This window comes from Dysidea avara, chromosome 2 (genome assembly GCF_963678975.1).
Source record: "Dysidea avara chromosome 2, odDysAvar1.4, whole genome shotgun sequence".
Taxonomy (NCBI): domain Eukaryota; kingdom Metazoa; phylum Porifera; class Demospongiae; order Dictyoceratida; family Dysideidae; genus Dysidea; species Dysidea avara.
Genome location: NC_089273.1, coordinates 43,641,826 through 43,666,351, shown reverse-complemented (window position 1 = coordinate 43,666,351; position 24,526 = coordinate 43,641,826). Strand labels below are relative to the sequence as shown.

Sequence of the window (24,526 nt, the reverse complement as noted above, 5' to 3'; positions counted from 1 at the left end):
AGCAAGCAGTGTGCCATATATATGTGCACAAATCTATACATACTGTATGTATATCATTTCTTAATGTAATCCTATTGAACGTGCAATGCCATATGCTATTGTAACTTACAGTAGTCCCATAACAAGCTGGGAATTCTCTCCTCAGGGGAGTCTTTACTCCAGTTGTAGTTACACAGTACAGACATTCTAGCTACTTTAAGCTAACTACTCAGTAACTAACAACTATCACAGTCTAAAACACATCATTCAACTGCAACTAAACAAACGTACTACATATATGATAATTATATATACTCTATAAAGGATAAGTGATGTAAGGTACAAAGGATGTGATACCGCAAAGTATATAATATGTGCATTGTCAGATACAACAGCAAAACTGCCTTACAGCATGATCTATCTACACATAGCAAAGTATCATCTCAGCTCTGACTCACAGATTATAAGATGTGTGCAACAATTTCACTTCAACCTATGAGAATATTCTAGTACAACTAATTAGCACCTGCTACTGTGACTGTTCAATTACTTTCAGTTTGTTATGCTACAATTTATCGCTTTGATGAATGTATACTTTTAACAGGGGTCATGATGTGAGCCCATTACAATACTCAATCCATTCTTCAATGAATTTTTCATTGAGAAAAAATGTACGCAATAATTATGACAAATCTCATTTAGTTACAGTAACTACTGCATTGTGCATTGTGGGTGTGGATATGAATGTAGCTATCTACACCTGTATGTATTATATTCATGTGTGTTTTTCCAAAGCTGGCTAACACAAATCCATATAATGTACCGACAGTTACAACAATATTGGACATGTATTTTTGTACATATGGTGAAGGCATTTAATTCTGACTATTATTCAGTAGTTATCACATAATTATATGAGTTGGCCTGTAAGAACAGGGCAAGTTTGCACAAACCACACCACAATGGCACAACTGGTCTATCTCAGTAATAGAACAAACCGATTGCATTCTGTAACTTGTATCGTGTATATAGCATGCAAATACTGAAATGCCTAATAAGGGCTGAAATTTGCATAAAAATGGCACAATGGCATAAAGCATTATAAAAATAGACAAATTTTATTTTCCTATACACGCCCTATTTGTACAGACCTGGTAACATATATACTGTGTGTAGAGGATCACATTATGAGGTTAAATACACACAGTCACTCACATGCTGGCCCCCCAGCTATATAGCTACCCCTATAGTAACATGGTTGTTGTAGGCTATTATTCAAATTATGTATGTGGAAACACGAACTGAAAATGTCTACTGTGATTATCACATCAAGAGTTCATACCCCACATAATGAATTCATATATGCCACATGGTAAGGAAGCCATTACGATCCTTACCCACTTTTCCTTATCCTTGCCATACAAAATCATTGTATGCTATATAAGTGAAACTATCATTTACACAATTAAGCTTGCCTAGAGTAGTACTATTATACTGACTGCAATTATTGCAAGTAGCCATTTCTTTAGGAAAGAGTCGCAATCAGATCTGAACCAATATTTATCATACTTTTGAAATTGCCTATTATGGTATGAGCAATGCTCTAAATCTCTTAATGCAATTAATTCAGCAACCATTTTTTGGTTTCCAGTACCTTTCAACAACTCTCTTATATTGAGGGGCATGTGTGTAGCTAGCAGTGCAACAGATTAATCTATAACTACATTATTTCATATTATACTGTATATAATTCTGCATGTGATCCTTGAAGTACAATATAATGCCATACGTTATTGTAACATAGCCCCATATGTGACAAGCTGGGCTCTGCATGAGTCTTCATACAACAGAACTGATGCAGCTACTTCAGCACCAAGCTTTGGCTATAGCTACTCAATAATTAACACAATCTAAACTCATGATACAACAATGTGCTGCGTGTTAATGACATAGCTACTCTACAAACGGCATGTAAATAATGTAAAGCACACACAGGATGTGATGCAACAAAGTGTATGCATTGTCAGTTACAACAATGAAATCATTAAAGCACGATCTACAGTATACCATGCATCAATCATCAATCTTACTACACATAACAAAGTCTCAACCTCAACTCTCTGCATAGATCATAAGATGTGTGCAACAATTTCACTTCAATCTACGAGACTATTCTAGCACAACTACTTAGGCTATGCTACTGTGACTGTTCAATCACTTTCAGTTTGTTATGCTACCATTTATCACTTTGATGAAATCCAGTCACATACATAACATTGCAAATATCACTTAGTTTACTACTGCATTGTGCATAGTGGGTGTAGCTATTGTATTCATGTGTATCTCTCCAAAGCTGGCTAACAGAAGAAATTCATATAATATGTACTGACAAATTAACTAGTGTCCATTTGGTTCTACTTGGGGTACTTAGAGATAATGAGTCACTCTCTAGAACTCCTATGGATATAATTACATGAAAAATAACAAGAAGAAAACATCCTGACCACCTGGTAGACTCCTGTAAGCATTCGAGCGTAAATCGGATGGCTGCAGGTTCAAGGCCACCTAGGTCCAGTCATGGATTTTTTCTCCTTCCTGCAACTTTTCAAACACACCTTATGTAGCTAATGTCTTTGTATCTAACGTCTTTGAACAGGCTGTTGGACCAGGTGTCCTACAGACCTTCAGCACTTGTGCTGTAAAACTTTAATTATTTTGACAGGTACAACAATGTACATCTATACCAATGGTGGGGGCATTTTAATTCTGATTATTATAGCTATCACATGAGTGTGCCTGTAAAGGAAAGTTGACACAATCCACACCACATTACACAACTGGTCATATGTCAGTAATAGAACAAACTAGTTGCATTCTGTAACTTGTATTATTGCAATTAATGCCTAATAAGGGCTGAAATTTGCATAGCCACGGCACAATGGCACAAAACATTATGAGTCATGAGAGTTTTAAAAGTAGACAACTTTTATGTGCCCACGTACCCTATTTGTACAGACCCTGTATGTATAGGATCAAGACACACGGTAGTGTGTCGTGCGGCCCAAGTAGCCGGCGCGCCACACCGTGAGTATATTTACAGGAAGAAAGTAAACGCGATTTTCACACCTTTGTAGCTCCGTGATTCCTTATCCTATTAAAACCAAAGTTGCTACAGAAATGCCGGCGAGGTAGGGGAGTCCACATACCAAATTTGAAGAAAATCGCTCCAGCCATTTCCGAGATACAAGCGGCCAAAGTTTGGGTTTTTTTCTTCGTTTTTTTCTTCTTCTTCTACTTCTTCTTCTTCTTCTTTTCGCACACTTTGCAAAATCCGCAATAAAACACGAATGCGTGCTCCAATCGGGCTGAAATTTGGCACACTTAAAGGGCTCATTAAGGCGAATCTCAGTACCAAGTTTGGTAGGAATCCGATGAACATTCACGGAGTTATGACCGATTATCTGCGTAAAATAAGGTCGAAGGTCTGTCACGCCCACAGGGTAAACCGCTTGAAGGAATGAGCTGAAAATTGCTATGTAGATTGAGTAACTATCGTAGGAGTGCCTTTTTGTGGTTTGAAAGGAATCCAGTTAAAGGCCATCGAGATATGACACAAAACCCAACCTATGTCACAATTACGCGATCGACTTTTATGAATAAAAAAACTATTAGTTTTCACGCCTACCAGCCAAACCGCTTAGAACAGTGAGCTGAAAATCGGTGTGTAGCTGGAATAATTATCATAGAAAGTCCTTGCAGTAGTACAGAAGAATCAGATTACAAACCGCTGAGTTATGATTCCAAAGCCAACTACGTGTAGCATATGCGAGATCGAGATACTCTAATAGAACACTCACCCTAATAAAGCATTCAGCTACGTTTATAACTTACTCCATTATAGAATTTCTTTGGCATTGTAAGTTATTCTGTAGGGAGTTCAGATACAAACAGTTAATCTTATAGACAATTCAGCTGCAAGCAAGTCATCCTGTAGAGAGTTCAGCTACAAATATGTTGCTGTAGAGATTCAGAACATTATAAGTCACACTGAAGAGAATTCAACTATAAACAAGTCACCTTGTAGAGAGTTCAGCTACAACAAGTCACTCTGTAGAGAATTCAGCTACAAACAAGTCACTGCGTAAAGGGTTCAGCTACAAAAAAAGCTACCCAGTAGAGAGTTCATCTAGATCAGCTACAATAAAGTTACTTTATGCAATGTTCAGCTACAATTAAGTAAGTCACTCTGCAGAGAGTTCAGCTACAAACAAGTCACTCTGTAGTACAAACAAGTCACCGTGGAGAGAGAGTTCAGCAACCAATCAAAAAACCACCATGTAAAAGAGTTCAGCTATACAAACAAGATATAACTCTATAGAGAGATCAGGTAGAAACTTAACAGATCACACTGTAGAGAGTTCAGCTAGAAACAAGTCATCCAGACTGAGTAGAGAGATCAACTAGAAAACATCACCTTGTAGAGAGTTCAAGTCACCCTGCAGATAGTTCTGCTACAAACAAATCACCCTATAGGGAGATCAGCTAGAAGACGTCACCTTGTAAAGAGTTTAGCTACAAAGAAACTACTATGTAGAGAATTCAGCTATGAACGGATCATCCTGTCGAGAGTTCAGCTAGAAACAAGTCATCCTGTAGAGAGATCAACTAGAAGAAGTTACCTTGTAGAGAGTTCAGCTACAAAGAAACCATCATGTGGAGAGTTCAGCTGCAAACAAATCACCAGTAGAGAGTTTAGCTACGAACAAATCTCCCTGTAGAGAGATCAGCTAGAAGAAGTTTCCTTGTAGAGAGTTCAGCTTCAAACAAATCACCCCGTAGAAAGATCAGCTAGAAGAAGTCACCTTGTAGAGAGATCAGTTACAAAGAAACCATCATGTGGAGAGTTCAGCTGCAAACAAATCACCTGTATAGAGATCAGCTACAAACAAATCTCCCTGTAGAGAAATCAACTAGAAGAAGTTACCTTGTAGAGAGTTCAGCTGCAAACAAACCATCATGTAGAGACTTCAGCTGCAAACAAATCACCCTGTAGAGAGTTCAGCTACAAAAGGATCACCCTGTAGAGAGTTCAGCTAGAAACAAGTCATCCTGTAGAGAGATCAGCTAGAAGAAGCTACCTTGTAGAGAGTTCAGCTACAAAGAAACCACCATGTAGAGAGTTCAGCTGCAAACAAATCGAATTGTAGAGAGTTTAGCTACCAGCAAATCACCATGTAGAGAGTTCAGCTAGAAACAAGTTATCCTGTAAAGAGATAAGCTAGAAGAGGTTACCTTGTAGAGTGTTCAGTTATGAACAAACCATCATGTAGAAAGTTCAGCTGCAAACGAATCACCCTGCAGAGAGTTCAGCTACGAGAAGATCACCGTATAGAGAGTTCAGCTAGAAGAAGTCACCTTGTAGAGAATTCAGCTGCAAAGAAACCACCATGTAGATAGTTCAGCTGTAAACAAATCATCCTGTAGAGAGTTCAGCTACGAACAGATCACCCAGTAGAGTTCAGCTAGAAACAAGTCACCCTGCAGAGAGATCAGCTAGAAACAAGTCATCCTGTAGAGAGACCAGCTAGAACAAGTCACTTTATATGTAGAAAGTTCAGCTCCAAAAAAAAATCACCTGTAGAGAGGTCAGCTACAAACAAATCTCCCTGTACAGAGATCAGCTAGAAGAAGTTACCTTGTAGAGAGTTCAGCTACAAAGAAACCATCATGTAGAGAGGTCAGCTGCAAACAAATCACCTGCAGAAAGTTCAGCTACAAACAAATCACCCTCTAGAAAGATCAGCTAAAAGAAGTCACCCTGTAGAGAGTTCAGTTACAAAGAAACTACCATGTAGAGAGTTCAGCTACAAACTAGTGACCTTGTAGAGACATCAGTTACCTTGTAGAGAGTTCAGCTACAAAGAAACCATCATGTAGAGAGTTAAGCTTCTAACAAATCACCTGTAGAGACTTCAGCTACAAACAAATCTCCCTGTAGAGAGATCAGCTAGAAGAAATTACCTTGTAGAGAGTTCAGTTACAAAGAAACCATCATGTAGAGAGTTCAGCTACAAACAAATCTCTCTGTAGAAAGATCAGCTAGAAGAAGTCACCTTGTAGAGAGTTCAGCTACAAAGAAAGCATCATGTAGAGAGTTCAGCTGCAAACAAATCTCCCTGTAGAGAGATCACCTAGAAGAAGTTTCCTTGTAGAGAGTTCAGCTACGAACAAATTACCCTCTTGAAAGATCAGCTAGAAGAAGTCACCTTGTAGAGAGTTCAGTTACAAAGAAACCACCACGTAGAGAGTTCAGCTACAAACTAGTGACCTTGTAGAGACATCAGTTACCTTGTAGAGAGTTCAGCTACAAAGAAATCATCATTTAGAGAGTTCAGCTGCAAACAAATCACCTGTAGAGAGTTCAGCTACAAACAAATCACCCTGTAGAAAGATCAGCTAGAAGAAGTCACCTTGTAGAGAGTTCAGCTACAAAGAACCATCATGTAGAGAGATCAGCTACAAACTAGTGACCTTGTAGAGACATCAGTTACCTTGTAGAGAGTTCAGCTACAAAGAAACCATCATGTAGAGAGTTCAGCTGCAAACAAATCACCTGTAGAGAGTTCAGCTACAAACAAATCACCCTGTAGAAAGATCAGCTAGAAGAAGTCACCCTGTAGAGAGTTTAGCTACAAAGAACCATCATGTAGAGAGATCAGCTGCAAACAAATCACCTGTAGAGAGTTCAGCTACAAACAAATCTCCCTGTAGAGAGATCAGCTAGAAGAAGTTTCCTTGTAGATAGTTCAGCTACAAACAAATCACCCTGTAGAAAGATCAGCTAGAAGAAGTTACCTTGTAGAGAGTTTAGCTACAAAGAACCATCATGTAGAGAGATCAGCTGCAAACAAATCACCTGTAGAGAGTTCAGCTACAAACAAATCTCCCTGTAGAGAGATCAGCTAGAAGAAATTACCTTGTAGAGAGTTCAGTTACAAAGAAACCATCATGTAGAGAGTTCAACTGCAACAAATCACCTGTAGAGAGTTCAGCTACAAACAAATCTCCCTGTAGAGAGATCAGCCAGAATAAGTTTCCTTGTAGAGAGTTCAGCTACAAACAAATCACCCTGTAGAAAGATCAGCTAGAAGAAGTTACCTTGTGGAGAGTTCAGCTATAAAGAAACCATCATGTAGAGAGTTCAGCTGCAAACAAATCATCTGTAGAGAGTTCAGCTACAAACAAATCTCCCTGTAGAGAGATCAGCTAGAAGAAATTACCTTGTAGAGAGTTCAGTTACAAAGAAACCACCATGTAGAGAGTTCAGCTGCAAAGAAATCACCCTGTAGAAAATTCAGCCACAAACAAATTGCCCTGTAGAAAGATCAGTTAGAAGAAGTTACCTTGTAGAGAGTTCAGATACAAAGAAACCATTCTGTAAGAACTCAGCTGCAAACAAATCACATGCACAGAATTCAGCTACAAACAAATCACCCTGTAGAGAGATCAGCTAAAAGAAGTTACCTTGTAGATAGTTCAGCTACAAACAAATCACCCTGTAGATAGATCAGCTAGAAGAAGTTCAAACATTCACCCTGCAGAGAGAGCAGCAAGAAGAAGTCACCTTGTAGAGTGTTCAGTTACAAAGAAACTACCATGGAGAGTTCTATGATAAATATATGTATTATATAGATTATATAGTTTGTACGTTTACTGATAAAATCAGAAATATTTAAAGTACATCTGCTTCACATTTTCTTCTTCCTGTAGTAAAGAAAAAAAGACAGGTTAAAAAAGTCCCAAAGCTGGCCATAGGCCGGCTTTGGGGTATACAAATACAAAAAGAAATGAAATCTAATCCAAAACAACCAAGCTGTAAAAAAACAGTGCGGCCCTCAAAAAGGCTATGGTGAAAAAAGATGTGAAATCCAAGGTGGCGGCCAAGAAATGGCTGTGATGGTAGGTTAATGGTAAAAATTTTAATAACGGCAATTTAGGTGAATTTTTTTGCCAAGACCAAGTGGCACAAAAATTCACTTGAATTGTCGTTATTAAAATTTTTACCATTAACCTACCATCACAGCCATTTCTTGGCCGCCACCTTGGATTTCACATCTTTTTTCACCATAGCCTTTTTGAGGGCCGCACTGTTTTTTTACAGCTTGGTTGTTTTGGATTAGATAATTATTATGAGGTAAGGCAGTAAGTCACACTACCATTTACTTGCCCCCCTCCCCGAGCCACTGTAAGATCGGTAGCTGTTGAAAGCCATTATTCAAATCAGTTATTTTTGTGGAAATTGAAACTAACTTGTCTAGTGTGATGATATGCATCAAGAGTTCATATCTCACATCAATGAGCTCATTTATGTCAGGTGAAAAGGAAACCATTGATGATATCATCCTGCTCACTATTCCTTATCCTTAGCAACCACATGAAGCCTACTACTGTTTATACATTAAGCTTGCCATGAAGGACACTAAAACCTCTCTAATCAAACTCAGCATATACGTACCTACACCTGTACGTATGTCTATTATTTGACATTGTTTTGTACCTAAAGGACGTTTTCTATGTGATCTACCTCAATAATTTGACATCTGACACAATTTTATTCCCCATAAGCATCAGATTAGGGACGCTTCACTGTATTATAGCTACTGAATACGAGTAGTCATGTTTCTTTAGGAAAGGATGGCAATTAAATCTGAGCATAGATAGTATATGGGGTTTCATATAATATCTACCTATACTTTTGAAATTTCCTATTACAGTTTGAGGAATGCTCCAAAACTCTTATACAATTATTTCAGTAGCCATTTTGACTTCCAATAGCTGTCAACAACTCTCTTATATTGAGGGGCATGTGTGTAGCTAGCAGTTGCCATACATAACTATATACAAGTCTTTTTTGATAATGTGATCAAGATCCTACATATTCTGCTCAATGTGCAATTCCATACACTACTGTAACATAGCCCTCAACTGGAGTCTTCACTCTAGCTGCAGTTACAACAGCTAGACTAAGTGCAGCTAGCTACATTTTAAGCTTTGGCTAGCTACTCAGTAGCTATAGTAACTACGTAGCAACTATTATCACAATCAATCAAGTCACTCAGTACCTGGTCTGGGATTCTTTTTTGCATTCAACAGAATTTTTAAATTAGTAACATGTTTTTGACTCTCTGCTATGCAGGCTTTCAGTAGTCTTTTTATGGGCCCCAAGTGGGATAGTAACTATCATAATCTCAAACACATCACACTACAAAACAAGCTAGGTGTTGCTTACAATATATACTCTACAAATTTCTATTTGGACTCAATGGACTTATTAGAAACTAGGGACAAAACAGTAGTTTCTCCCTAAATCAGGGGCAGATAAGTACTGAGAATGCTTCTGTATGAATGTTTATTTTATGGCTAGCTAACATGATAATAAGAGGTACTGGTGGTGCTTGATATTTCACAGTACTAAACATGTATATATCAAGTTAGTTATCATGTACAGTAGCCTCATGCGTCATGTGGTATACGAAGGTGAAGCCATTCCCTTCATCTATACCACCAGGTTGCTGGAGGTGTGAAGAATGAGTGGCCTATGCTAAATAGTCCAGTCCAGCTGTTTCAGAGTAGATGCTCATAGCTAATTTCTAATTCAGGCATGTTTGTAATGTCTTATAATGTAATTGTGCAGTTGTAAGGTGGTAGTAATAAGGTAATAAGGTGGCAGTAATAAGGTGGTAGTAATAAGGTGGTAGTAATAAGGTAATAAGGTGGTAGTAATAAGGTAATAAGGTGGTAGTAATAAGGTGGTAGTAATAAGGTGGTAGTAATAAGGTAAAAAGGTGGTAGTAATAAGGTAATAAGGTGGTAGTAATAAGGTGGTAGTAATAAGGTAATAAGGTGGTAGTAATAAGGTGGTAGTATTAAGGTGGTAGTAATAAGGTAATAAGGTGGTAGTATTAAGGTGGTAGTAATAAGGTAATAAGGTGGTAGTATTAAGGTGGTAGTAATAAGTGGTAGTAGTAAGGTGGTAGTAATAAGGTAATAAGGTGGTAGTAATAAGGTGGTAGTAATAAGGTGGTAGTAATAAGGTAATAAGGTGGTAGTATTAAGGTGGTAGTAATAAGGTGGTAGTAATAAGTGGTAGTAATAAGGTGGTAGTAATAAGGTGGTAGTAATAAGGTAATAAGGTGGTAGTAATAAGGTGGTAGTAATAAGGTGGTAGTAATAAGGTGGTAGTAATAAGGTGGTAGTAATAAGGTGGTAGTAATAGGGTGGTAGTAATAGGGTGGTAGTAATAAGGTGGTAGTACTTATCGTTATTAGAAGTAGACAGCATGCCTATACTACCTACTGTCAAGGAGGTATCACTCTAATGTATCCTGTATTGTACGATCTTCATCCTTTAAACAAGGGATTTTGGGTGTAGGACAGTACAAGCATCATTTCAAGTAGCACTTTTACATTCAATAATTGTAACGTGATCTTGGAAACCTACCCTTTTGGTTTATTTTCTGTTTAATAGCTTAAATGAGGTATTGGGTGCTTATCTATCTTATGTTAAAATTTTAGTTTAATATCCTGAGACGTGGCTGGTTTACTGTCCGGTACATTACAAACTAGTGCATTAAGGTTTGTGAGTGATTAAGGGTGACAAGTGGTGTTTACCTATAATTCCATACATGGTCTGATATAATCACCGAAGCTCCTAGGAAAAAGAACCTTTGGTTGGGAAACATTTACAGCACGAAAGTTTAATAGTTGCTTTTATCCAAACAAATTGTTGAAATTTTCATTTAAATTTTTGCTGTATGTAGAAGTCAAGGGTCAAGGTACACTCTTGGTAATAAATCCAACTTTTGTGGATCGTCAACCACCCTGAGATCATAAGGCAGGCAATGTACTAGAGAAGACGCCTTATTCCTTATACAGACACCTTATAAATTTGTATTTCATGGCCAACATCAAAGGTGGGGGTATTACTACTAGGTATAGCCTAAATATTTCTTTTCAAGGTTAACCCTCAAATCTGCTTTTCGAAAATGCATGTTTACACAATATGGACTTGCATGGTGACACTAGGTGAGATAACTTAATTCTTACAGCCTACAAACACACATAGATTTAAAAAGTGTGTCCACTGGGCTACTTGGAGGAAGCACTGTGACTACAGTGGCTTACTTATTATGAAGTGATGAACATCGACAAGTCAAGTCTCCGTGTTTCATAATTCTTTCCACATGCTTACTTTTGATTGTGGGATTACTCATGTAAATCATATATTGCTTGATACAAAAATTCACAAGTCTAATGGAAGTCACTGCAAGGTGATAGTAGCAACTACCATCGAGTCATCGACCATTTTATAGAGGTATGTAATAAAAGGTTTGCATGTTCCCTACCAAAAAGTTATTTTCATGGCCTCACCATGTAACATTAGGGTAAAACTATAGGTATCATTTTAATCCTTGTTCCATCACAAGTAGAATAATGTAAATCGCATAGCCATAGAATGGATGCTTCGAAAGTTACAGCGCTCTATGCAAGGCATGCGTATTTAATAAGTTTAATCCAGTTTTCTTGATTATGCAGGTTTAAGGGTTAAGTGTTGCTAAAGGTAAAATTTTCACAAATACACCCAAATGTATTACTCTCTATAGGAGGTCTAAATATTTCAAGGATAAAGATTTTGCTGATAATCCCCCCAACACTGCACAATCAGCAAAAAAAAGTTTCCCTCGAAAATAGGCTATACGGTATATGCAGTGTAATGCACTTGATTTATTTTTTTGTAGCAAGATGATAAGAGCGCTGGTATCACATACCCGAGAAAAATTCTAAGTGTAAGTTTAACTGTTAAATGAAAGTATGAATATACTCATTTGATAGTTGTTCTCCACACTACATAATGCCCTTGACTTCTCTACTACTCTAGATCTTTTGTGTCACAAATTCTATTTGTATTGTATCATTGTCAAGTTTCATGGTAGTGAATTATTCTTCCCTAAGATTGGCCATGCATTGTGACATGTTTAGTGCATGCTTGTAAGTTTAAAGTTCACTCTCAGTGTGCTCCAGTACAAGTCCGTCCCGTCCAGTTATTTAATGAGCTTTATCCACAATTACATCAACACAAAAATGACAATAAGAGTGGGGATTGTTTGTACAGATAGCCATTAGAAGGGATAACTTTTGAGATTTTCCTCGTTAAGAAAGTGAGAGAAATCTCTGGTAAGACTTGTTTGTTAACTATGTTTCTATGTAGAAGCATGCACAGTTGCTCTTCTCGAACACTCCAGATCTGGTTTTGAAAATAAAACCAGAGCTAGGTAAGTATCTAAAAGTGTGAAAATGCATTCCCCAACAGAATTTTCTCCTGCTGTCTTCATGGCAAACATCTCAAAAGCTTATCCCTTCCAATGGCTCTGTACAAAGTACCCCCACTTGTAATTGTGAATGAAACTCTTTTGGGACCTTTGAAATGTAGCCCACCTAACTGTGCTAGTGATGACGTGGTATAACAGGAAGAGTAAAATTAATGCTAGACGGCATGTTATGCACAGAAGTATCTTCTAAACTGTTTTATAGTTTAACTATCATGTTTTTTTCTCGCCAATCCCCTCAACAAAGCCTCAAAGCTGCTCTTCATTTTCATTCACGTTCGTAAGGGACATACCCACTTTCAACTCAAAGGGATAAGCTATTCCTGGAAGTCTACAAGGCCTGTACCAAGTTATTAAATGCCTGTAAAACTTAAAGAGAAAGTAAATCAAAAAGTCTAAGGAGAGTCGTGTCACCCATGTTTCAGCCTGCCAGAAAGAAATCACAAAGTTTACTCGTAACTGTTTATTACAAACTTCATTTCGCTTTTCTTACGTACAAGCTGCTTTTATCAATTAACGATTTTGCTCACGTAGGTGCGTATGGACCAACATAGATAAGTAGATAGGCATGCACACACACACACACACACTACACACACACATGCACACTACACACACACCACCACACACACACATACACATGCTACACACTACACAGAGACACACACACACGCACACACACACATACACGCACACACACACACACACACACACACACACACACACACACACACACACACACACACACACACACACACACACTAATACACACATACTGCACTACACACAGAAACACACACACACACTGCATACACAAATACACACATACATACGTACTACACAAATGCACACTACACCACACACGCTCTACACACTACACACACATGCTACGCACTACAAAGAGACACACAGACACACACTGCACTACATACAGGTGCACACACTACACACACACACACACACATACACGCACACTGCACTCACCACACACATACTACACACACACGTACACTGCACACACACACACACTCTACACACATACTTTATACACATACTTTCTACATACTACACAGAGACACACACGCGCAAACTACACTAAGCATGCACACAAACACTACACACACACGCACACTACACACATACCACACACTACACACACACACACTACACACATACCCTACACATACATGCTACACACACACGCACACACACCACACACGCTATAGTAGTGTCATGTAGTTTAGCAACAGTAGACACATGTACACAGAGACACATGTAGTCATAATGTAATGCTGCTACATGTGTCTCTGTGTATGTGATACATGGATACACGTGTCTCTAACTACATGTTTCTCTGTGTAGTGTCATGTACTATAGTAGTGTCTATAGTTTGCATACTGCAGTTTCACACCCATCCCAGAGTCTAATTTTCATTACATCTCTTTTTTACAGACATGCTACTGGACACCCAAGAATTACATGTTACTGCTGGTGAGTACACTTATATGCTATACACATTTATTGGGTTTGACAAATCCGACATGAAGCAAGGCCATTTGGTCTTTAGCAGCTTTTTGGTCTCATTCGAAACTCTGTGGAAGTGAAACAATATACAGTCACTGTAACGGATTGCATTTTAAAATGTATATCCTACAGTATGATAATACTGTATAGTTCTGCAACCTCTCTCCATGAGACTCGGACAGTTCTCCTGTGGTTTATTGAAGCTCAAGCTCCTGAATAGTGCACAGGCATCCCAGCTCTGGTTTACTGGGTGGCAAGCATTGTAGCTGCGCTTCACATGGCTCTGCTTTTTTTTTGCTTTGTTAGTGTGTGCAAGTGCGTGTGTGCGTGTTGGATAATGTAGTCCAAAAGTACGTGTGTGCATGTGCTTTCTCCATTTTCCGTTTTGTTATATCATGTTCAACTCTAACTTTGTAGGTGTGCTATAAGAATCTGGAGATGTATGTGTTATAGAGAAGACACCAAGGAACAAGATGGTCGATTTGAACCATGCTAGACACAGTGTAGTGTTTCTCAATGTAAGCTACATTCTGTTCTGTGTTGCTGCTTATTATCATGTGTACTGCAGGTCATCAATACTCTTGAGAACTGTTTCCTAATACTGCTAAAGGATATTGTGACAAAGTTGACTTTTCACGTGTAATGTGTGCTATGAAATAGTGTTGTATAGTTCATTCAGAGCTTTGTTAAGAATTCCAATTTATAATTACGGTTTGTTACTGGGGTTTTGCATAATACGGAGCTACACCGTTCAAACTCTTGATAATGTACCCAATGATGACACTACTACCTAAGATGACACTACTAGCTACTGTACACCATGTAAGGGTGTTGGAGTAGGTGGGGCACCACTTTTGGCAGAATTATGCAAAAGAAAATTGCAAACTCAATCTTGATGCAACAAAAGTAGAAACATGCGACACTTGGTGTTTATTTATAATGGCAATTCAGGTTAACTTTTTCCGTATTGAGCGCCTCTAAATAATCATTGTTGTGTTTAGCTTTGTTTATGTGTCTCTGTAGCTACCTTGGAAACAATCCTCACAGTTTATCTCTCTACTTAATAAATTTCTGCCCAGTGTCAAATAAATAAACTGATGGTAAATGTAAGCCTTAAACTGTATTATGAAGGTGCTTATTGATCAGTGTATTAGATCCCTATTACCTCTGAGATAGGATAACCTCCTTGTAACAGTAAAATATCAACAAACTTGCAATTGGTTGGTCCCAAAGTGTCTGTTAAATTAATATATTATTAATTATATAGAGGTTATACTGTAATGTCACTATTGCTACCAAACATGACACCACTAGTTACACACTGTAGAGATAATGTCACTATATAGTTAGCCAACATGACACTATTATAGTTGCACACTGTAGTGTGATAATGTCACTATAGCAATAGTTACCTAACATGACACTACTAGCTATGCACTGTTTGGTCACTACATGACACTATTATAGTTGCACACTGTAGTGTGATAATGTCACTATAACAATAGTTACCGAACATGACACTACTAGCTATGCACTGTTTGGTCACTACATGACACTACTACTTACACACTGTAGGGTGATAATGTCACTACAAGACACTGTTACACACTGTAGCATAACACTACTAGTTACACACTGTAGGGTGATAATGTCACTACTAGCTACACACTGTAGCATAACACTACTAGTTACACACTGTAGGGTGATGATGTCACTACTAGTTACAAACTGTAGGGTGATGATGTCACTACAAGACACTACTAGCTACACACTGTAGCATGACACTACTAGTTACACTGTAGGGTGATGATGTCACTACATGACACTACTAGTTACATACTGTAGGTTGATGATGTCACTACAAGATATTCCTAGCTACACACTGTAGCATGACACTACTAGTTACACATTGTAGGGTGATGATGCCACTACATGACATTACTAGTTACACATTGTAGGGTGATGATGCCACTACATTACATTACTAGTTACACATTGTAGGGTGATGATGCCACTACATGACACTACTAGTTACAAACTGTAGGGTGATGATGTCACTACAAGACACTACTAGCTACACGCTGTAGCATAACACTACTAGTTACACACCGTAGGGTGATGATGTCACTACATGACACTACTAGTTACACACTGTAGGGTGATGATGTCACTACAAGACATTCCTAGCTACACACTGTAGCATGACACTACTAGTTACACATTGTAGGGTGATGATGCCACTACATGACATTACTAGTTACACTTTGTAGGGTGATGATGCCACTACATGACATTACTAGTTACACATTGTAGGGTGATGATGCCACTACATGACAGTACTAGTTACACATTGTAGGGTGATGATGCCACTACATGACACTACTAGTTACACACTGTAGGGTGATGATGCCACTACATGACAGTGCTAGTTACACACTGTAGGGTGATAATGTTACTACATGACACTACTACTTACACACTGTATTGTAGGGTGATGATGTCACTACAAGACACTACTAGCTACACACTGTAGCATGACACAACTAGTTACATACTGTAGGGTGACAATGTCACTACATGACACTAATAGTTACACACTGTAGGGTGATGATGTCACTACAACACATTACTTGCTGCACACTGTAGGGTGATGATGTCACTATATAGTTACGTACCCAACATATATGACACTAGTTATTGTGGCATGTTGGGACATTACATCACCATACAGTGTGTAACTAGTATTAGCTGTATTGCCATGCTGTGAGATTATCACCCTACATTGTGTAGCTAGTAGTGTCATATTGGGTAACTATAGTATAGTGACATCGTCACTCTACAGTGTGTAACTAGTAGTGTTGTGTAGTTACATCATCAGTGTTCATCACCCTACAGTTTGTAACTAGTAGTGTCATGTAGTGACATTATCACTCTACAGTGTGTAACTAGTAGTGTGTCGTGTAGTGACATCATCGCACTACAGTGTGTAACTACTGAGTAGCGTCATGTAGTGACACTATCATCCTACAGTGTGTAACTAGTAGTTTCATGTAGTAACATCATCACCCTACAGTGTGTATAATAACTAGTAGTGTCATGTTGGGTAACTATTGTTATAGTGACATCATCACCCTACAGTGTTTAGCTAATAGTGTCATGTTGGGTAACCATAGTATAGTGAAATGATCACCCTACAGTGTGTAATTATTAGTGTGATGTAGTGACATCATCACCCTACAGTGTGTAACTAGTAGTGTCATGTAGTGACATCATCGCCCTACAGTGTGTAACTACAGTGACATTATCACCCTACAGTGTGTAGCTAGTAGTGTCAAATGGTGACATCATCACTCTACAGTGCGTAACTAGTAGTGTCATAGTGACATCATCATCCTACAGTTTGTAACTAGTAGTGTCATGTAGTGACATCATCATCCTACAGTGTGTAACTAGTAGTTTTATGCTACAGTGTGTAGCTAGTAGTGTCTGTAGTGACATCATCACCCTACAGTGTGCAACTAGTAGTGTCATGTAGTGACATCATCAGCCTACAGTGTGTAACTAGTAGTGTCATGCTACAGTGTGTAGCTAGTAGTGTCTTGTAGTGACATCATCACCCTACAGTGTGTAACTAGTAGTATTGTGTTGGGTAACAATATTACCCTACAGTACAGTGTGTAACTGGTCATGTCATGTTGGCTAACTATAGTGACATTATCACCCTACAGTGTGCATCGTAAGTTTTGTAACTAGTAGTGTCATGTTGGGTAACTATAATTATTATTGATGATCCAGGGGCGTCAGAGTAAAAATGAAAGTGGCCGTCTGGAGACCTTCCTCCCAGAAAGAATTAGAAACTACAGTTTAAAGTTACTATTAATTTTTGGAGAACTGTAATACTGTGTGCAGGGTGCTGGCTATAGCTACCTGACTGCATGGTGTTCAATGATGATAAACCGGACACTGGTCAATAAGCAGCTTCATAATACAGTTTAAGACTTACATTTACCATCAGTTTATTTATTTGACACTGGGCAGAAATTTATTAAGTAGAGAGATAAACTGTGAGGATTGTTTCCAAGGTAGCTACAGAGACACATAAACAAAGCTAAACACAACAATGATTATTTAGAGGCGCTCAATACGGAAAAAGTTAACCTGAATTGCCATTATAAATAAACACCAAGTGTCGCATGTTTCTACTTTTGTTTCATCAAGATTGAGTTTGCAATTTTCTTTTGCATAATTCAGCCAAAAGTGGTGCCCCACCTACTCCAACACCCTTACATGGTGTACAGTAGCTAGTAGTGTCATCTTAGGTAGTAGTGTCATCATTGGGTACATTATCAAGAGTTTGAACGGTGTAGCTCCGTATTATGCAAAACCCCAGTAACAAACCGTAATTATAAATTGGAATTCTTAACAAAGCTCTGAATGAACTATACAACACTATTTCATAGCACACATTACACGTGAAAAGTCAACTTTGTCACAATATCCTTTAGCAGTATTAGGAAACAGTTCTCAAGAGTATTGATGACCTGCAGTACACATGATAATAAGCAGCAACACAGAACAGAATGTAGCTTACATTGAGAAACACTACACTGTGTCTAGCATGGTTCAAATCGACCATCTTGTTCCTTGGTGTCTTCTCTATAACACATACATCTCCAGATTCTTATAGCACACCTACAAAGTTAGAGTTAAACATGATATAACAAAACGGAAAATGGAGAAAGCACATGCACACACGTACTTTTGGACTACATTATCCAACACGCACACACGCACTTGCACACACGCACTTGCACACACTAACAAAGCAAAAAAAAGCAGAGCCATGTGAAGCGCAGCTACAATGCTTGCCACCCAGTAAACCAGAGCTGGGATGCCTGTGCACTATTCAGGAGCTTGAGCTTCAATAAACCACAGGAGAACTGTCCGAGTCTCATGGAGAGAGGTTGCAGAACTATACAGTATTATCATACTGTAGGATATACATTTTAAAATGCAATCCGTTACAGTGACTGTATATTGTTTCACTTCCACAGAGTTTCGAATGAGACCAAAAAGCTGCTAAAGACCAAATGGCCTTGCTTCATGTCGGATTTGTCAAACCCAATAAATGTGAATAGCATATAAGTGTACTCACCAGCAGTAACATGTAATTCTTGGGTGTCCAGTAGCATGTCTGTAAAAAAGAGATGTAATGAAAATTAGACTCTGGGATGGGTGTGAAACTGCAGTATGCAAACTATAGACACTACTATAGTACATGACACTACACAGAGAAACACGTAGTTAGAGACATGTGTATCCATGTATCACATACACAGAGACACATGTAGCAGCATTACATTATGACTACATGTGTCTCTGTGTACATGTGTCTACTGTTGCTAAACTACATGACACTACTATAGCATGTGTGGTGTGTGCATGTGTAGTGTGTGTGTGTAGCATGTATGTGTAAGGTATGTGTGTAGTGTGTGTGTGTGGTGTGTGGTATGTGTGTAGTGTGCGTGTGTGTGTAGTGTTTGTGTGCATGCCTTAGTGTAGTTTGCGCGTGTGTGTCTCTGTGTAGTATGTAGAAAGTCTGTGTATAAAGTATGTGTGTAGAGTGTGTGTGTGTGTGCAGTGTACGTGTGTGTGTAGTATGTGTGTGGTGAGTGCAGTGTGCGTGTATGTGTGTGTGTGTGTGTGTGTAGTGTGTGCACCTGTATGTAGTGCAGTGTGTGTCTGTGTGTCTCTTTGTAGTGCGTAGCATGTGTGTGTAGTGTGTAGAGCGTGTGTGGTGTAGTGTGTATTTGTGTAGTACGTGTGTATGTGTGTATTTGTGTATGCAGTGTGTGTGTGTGTTTCTGTGTGTAGTGCAGTATGTGTGTATTAATGTGTGTGTGTGTGTGTGTGCGTGTGTGTGTGCGTGTGTGTCTCTGTGTAGTGTGTAGCATGTGTATGTGTGTGCATGCCTATCTACTTATCTATGTTGGTCCATACGCACCTACGTGAGCAAAATCGTTAATTGATAAAAGCAGCTTGTACGTAAGAAAAGCGAAATGAAGTTTGTAATAAACAGTTACGAGTAAACTTTGTGATTTCTTTCTGGCAGGCTGAAACATGGGTGACACGACTCTCCTTAGACTTTTTGATTTACTTTCTCTTCAAGTTTTACAGGCATTTAATAACTGAAAAACATTGGTACAGCAGGGGCGGATCCAGAGTTTGGAAAGAGGGGGGGCACCTTTCTGAAAAACAGTTGAAGACCAAAAAAACTTGCTGAAAACCAGTTGAAGACCAAGAAAAAAAAAAAGAAAAAAAAGGTCACGACAATAATAGCTAGTTATCCTTACCAACTATATCACGTCTGTTATGTAAAATAAAATCCTATTTATAGCTTCATAGGTAAGCTACACTGCCTCATGAACATTGTGACTGCTTTATTAGAGTAATTGACTGCTCTATTAGAGTATCTCGATCTTGTATGCAATTTCTTGAAGGGGGGGGGGGGGGGCATTTGCCCCAAATGCCCCATCCTGGATCCGCCATTGTACAGGCCTTGTAGACTTCCAGGAATAGCTTATCCCTTTGAGTTGAAAGTGGATATGTCCCTTACGAACGTGAATGAAAATGAAGAGCGGCTTTGAGGCTTTGTTGAGGGGATTGGCGAGAAAAGAACATGATAGTTAAACTATAAAACAGTTTAGAAGATACTTCTGTGCATAACGTGCCATCTAGCATTAATTTTACTCTTCCTGTTATACCACGTCATCACTAGCACAGTTAGGTGGGCTACATTTCAAAGGTCCCAAAAGAGTTTCATTCACAATTACAAGTGGGGGTACTTTGTACAGAGCCATTGGAAGGGTAAGCTTTTGAGATGTTTGCCATGAAGACAGTAGGAGAAAATTCTGTTGGGGAATGCATTTTCACACTTTTAGATACTTACCTAGCTCTGGTTTTATTTTCAAAACCAGATCTGGAGTGTTCGAGAAGAGCAACTGTGCATGCTTCTACATAGAAACATAGTTAACAAACAAGTCTTACCAGAGATTTCTCTCACTTTCTTAATAAGGAAAATCTCAAAAGTTATCCCTTCTAATGGCTATCTGTGCAAACAATCCCCACTCTTATTGCCATTTTTGTGTTGATGTAATTGTGGATAAAGCTCATTAAATAACTGGACGGGATGGACTTGTACTGGAGCACACTGAGAGTGAACTTTAAACTTACAAGCATGCACTAAACATGTCACAATGCATGGCCAATCTTAGGGAAGAATAATTCACTACCATGAAACTTGACAATGATACAATACAAATAGAATTTGTGACACAAAAGATCTAGAGTAGTAGAGAAGTCAAGGGCATTATGTAGTGTGGAGAACAACTATCAAATGAGTATATTCATACTTTCATTTAACAGTTAAACTTACACTTAGAATTTTTCTCGGGTATGTGATACCAGCGCTCTTATCATCTGGCTACAAAAAATTAAATCAAGTGCATTACACTGCATAAACCGTATAGCCTATTTTCGAGGGAAACTTTTTTTGCTGATTGTGCAGTGTTGGGGGGGGGGGTTATCAGCAAAATCTTTATCCTTGAAATATTTAGACCTCCTATAGAGAGTAATACATTTGGGTGTATTTGTGAAAATTTTACCTTTAGCAACACTTAACCCTTAAACCTGCATAATCAAGAAAACTGGATTTAAACTTATTAAATACGCATGCCTTGCATAGAGCGCTGTAACTTTCGAAGCATCCATTCTATGGCTATGCGATTTACATTATTCTACTTGTGATGGAACAAGGATTAAAATGATACCTAGAGTTTTACCCTAATGTTACATGGTGAGGCCATGAAAATAACTTTTTAGTAGGGAACATGCAAACTTTTTATTACATACCTCTATAAAATGGTCGATGACTCGATGGTAGTTGCTACTATCACCTTGCAGTGACTTCCATTGGACTTGTGAATTTTTGTATCAAGCAATATATGATTTACATGAGTAATCCCACAATCAAAAGTAAGCATGTGGAAAGAATTATGAAACACGGAGACTTGACTTGTCGATGTTCATCACTTCATAATAAGTAAGCCACTGTAGTCACAGTGCTTCCTCCAAGTAGCCCAGTGGACACACTTTTTAAATCTATGTGTGTTTGTAGGCTGTAAGAATTAAGTTATCTCACCTAGTGTCACCATGCGAGTCCATATTGTGTAAACATGCATTTTCGAAAAGCAGATTTGAGGGTTAACCTTGAAAAGAAATATTTAGGCTATACCTAGTAGTAATACCCCCACCTTTGATGTTGGCCATGAAATACAAATTTATAAGGTGTCTGTATAAGGAATAAGGCGTCTTCTCTAGTACATTGCCTGCCTTATGATCTCAGGGTGGTTGACGATCCACAAAAGTTGGATTTCTTACCAAGAGTGTACCTTGACCCTTGACTTCTACATACAGCAAAAATTTAAATGAAAATTTCAACAATTTGTTTGGATAAAAGCAACTATTAAACTTTTGTGCTGTAAAGTTTCCCACCCAAAGGTTCTTTTTCCTAGGAGCTTCGGTGATTATATCAGACCATGTATGGAATTATAGGTAAACACCACTTGTCACCCTTAATCACTCACAAACCTTAATGCACTAGTTTGTAATGTACCGGACAGTAAACCAGCCACGTCTCAGGATATTAAACTAAAATTTTAACACAAGATAGATAAGCACCCAATACCTCATTTAAGCTATTAAACAGAAAATAAACCAAAAAGGTAGGTTTCCAAGATCACGTTACAATTATTGAATGTAAAAGTGCTACTTGAAATGATGCTTGTACTGTCCTACACCCAAAATCCCTTGTTTAAAGGATGAAGATCGTACAATACAGGATACATTAGAGTGATACCTCCTTGACAGTAGGTAGTATAGGCATGCTGTCTACTTCTAATAACGATAAGTACTACCACCTTATTACTACCACCCTATTACTACCACCCTATTACTACCACCTTATTACTACCACCTTATTACTACCACCTTATTACTACCACCTTATTACTACCACCTTATTACTACCACCTTATTACTACCACCTTATTACCTTATTACTACCACCTTATTACTACCACCTTATTACTACCACTTATTACTACCACCTTATTACTACCACTTATTACTACCACCTTATTACTACCACCTTAATACTACCACCTTATTACCTTATTACTACCACCTTATTACTACCACCTTATTACTACCACCTTATTACTACCACCTTATTACCTTATTACTATCACCTTATTACTACCACCTTATTACCTTATTACTACCACCCTATTACTACCACCTTATTACTACCACTTATTACTACCACCTTATAACTACCACCTTATTACTACCACCTTATTACTACCACCTTATTACTACCACCTTATTACCTTATTACTACCACCTTATTACTACCACCTTATTACTACCACCTTATTACCTTATTACTACCACCTTATTACTACCACCTTATTACCTTATTACTACCACCTTATTACTACCACCTTATTACTGCCACCTTATTACCTTATTACTACCACCTTACAACTGCACAATTACATTATAAGACATTACAAACATGCCTGAATTAGAAATTAGCTATGAGCATCTACTCTGAAACAGCTGGACTGGACTATTTAGCATAGGCCACTCATTCTTCACACCTCCAGCAACCTGGTGGTATAGATGAAGGGAATGGCTTCACCTTCGTATACCACATGACGCATGAGGCTACTGTACATGATAACTAACTTGATATATACATGTTTAGTACTGTGAAATATCAAGCACCACCAGTACCTCTTATTATCATGTTAGCTAGCCATAAAATAAACATTTATACAGAAGCATTCTCAGTACTTATCTGCCCCTGATTTAGGGAGAAACTACTGTTTTGTCCTTAGTTTCTAATAAGTCCATTGAGTCCAAATAGAAATTTGTAGAGTATATATTGTAAGCAACACCTAGCTTGTTTTGTAGTGTGATGTGTTTGAGATTATGATAGTTACTATCCCACTTGGGGCCCATAAAAAGACTACTGAAAGCCTGCATAGCAGAGAGTCAAAAACATGTTACTAATTTAAAAATTCTGTTGAATGCAAAAAAAAATCCCAGACCAGGTACTGAGTGACTTGATTGATTGTGATAATAGTTGCTACGTAGTTACTATAGCTACTGAGTAGCTAGCCAAAGCTTAAAATGTAGCTAGCTGCACTTAGTCTAGCTGTTGTAACTGCAGCTAGAGTGAAGACTCCAGTTTAGGGCTATGTTACAGTAGTGTATGGAATTGCACATTGAGCAGAATATGTAGGATCTTGATCACATTATCAAAAAAGACTTGTATATAGTTATGTATGGCAACTGCTAGCTACACACATGCCCCTCAATATAAGAGAGTTGTTGACAGCTATTGGAAGTCAAAATGGCTACTGAAATAATTGTATAAGAGATTTGGAGCATTCCTCAAACTGTAATAGGAAATTTCAAAAGTATAGGTAGATATTATATGAAACCCCATATACTATCTATGCTCAGATTTAATTGCCATCCTTTCCTAAAGAAACATGACTACTCGTATTC

General features: G+C 38.2%; 2 long non-coding RNA genes across 4 annotated transcripts; one reads left to right on the top strand and one right to left on the bottom strand.

Moving 5' to 3' along the window:
• Positions 1–11,782: 11,782 nt before the first annotated feature.
• Positions 11,783–14,581, top strand: LOC136245495 (uncharacterized). Of its 2 annotated transcripts, XR_010695892.1 has the most exons (4): positions 11,783–11,824; positions 13,817–13,855; positions 14,306–14,406; positions 14,457–14,581. It is a non-coding gene; the product is annotated as an uncharacterized lncRNA (long non-coding RNA). The 2 variants fall into 2 exon arrangements; XR_010695887.1 differs by lacking the exon at positions 11,783–11,824 and having other exon boundaries at positions 13,530–13,855.
• Positions 14,582–18,304: 3,723 nt separating this feature from the next.
• Positions 18,305–21,365, bottom strand: LOC136245483 (uncharacterized). Of its 2 annotated transcripts, XR_010695883.1 has the most exons (4): positions 21,324–21,365; positions 19,044–19,082; positions 18,480–18,580; positions 18,305–18,429 (listed from the first exon to the last, which is right to left on the bottom strand). It is a non-coding gene; the product is annotated as an uncharacterized lncRNA (long non-coding RNA). The 2 variants fall into 2 exon arrangements; XR_010695879.1 differs by lacking the exon at positions 21,324–21,365 and having other exon boundaries at positions 19,044–19,299.
• Between the last annotated feature and the right edge of the window lie 3,161 nt (positions 21,366–24,526).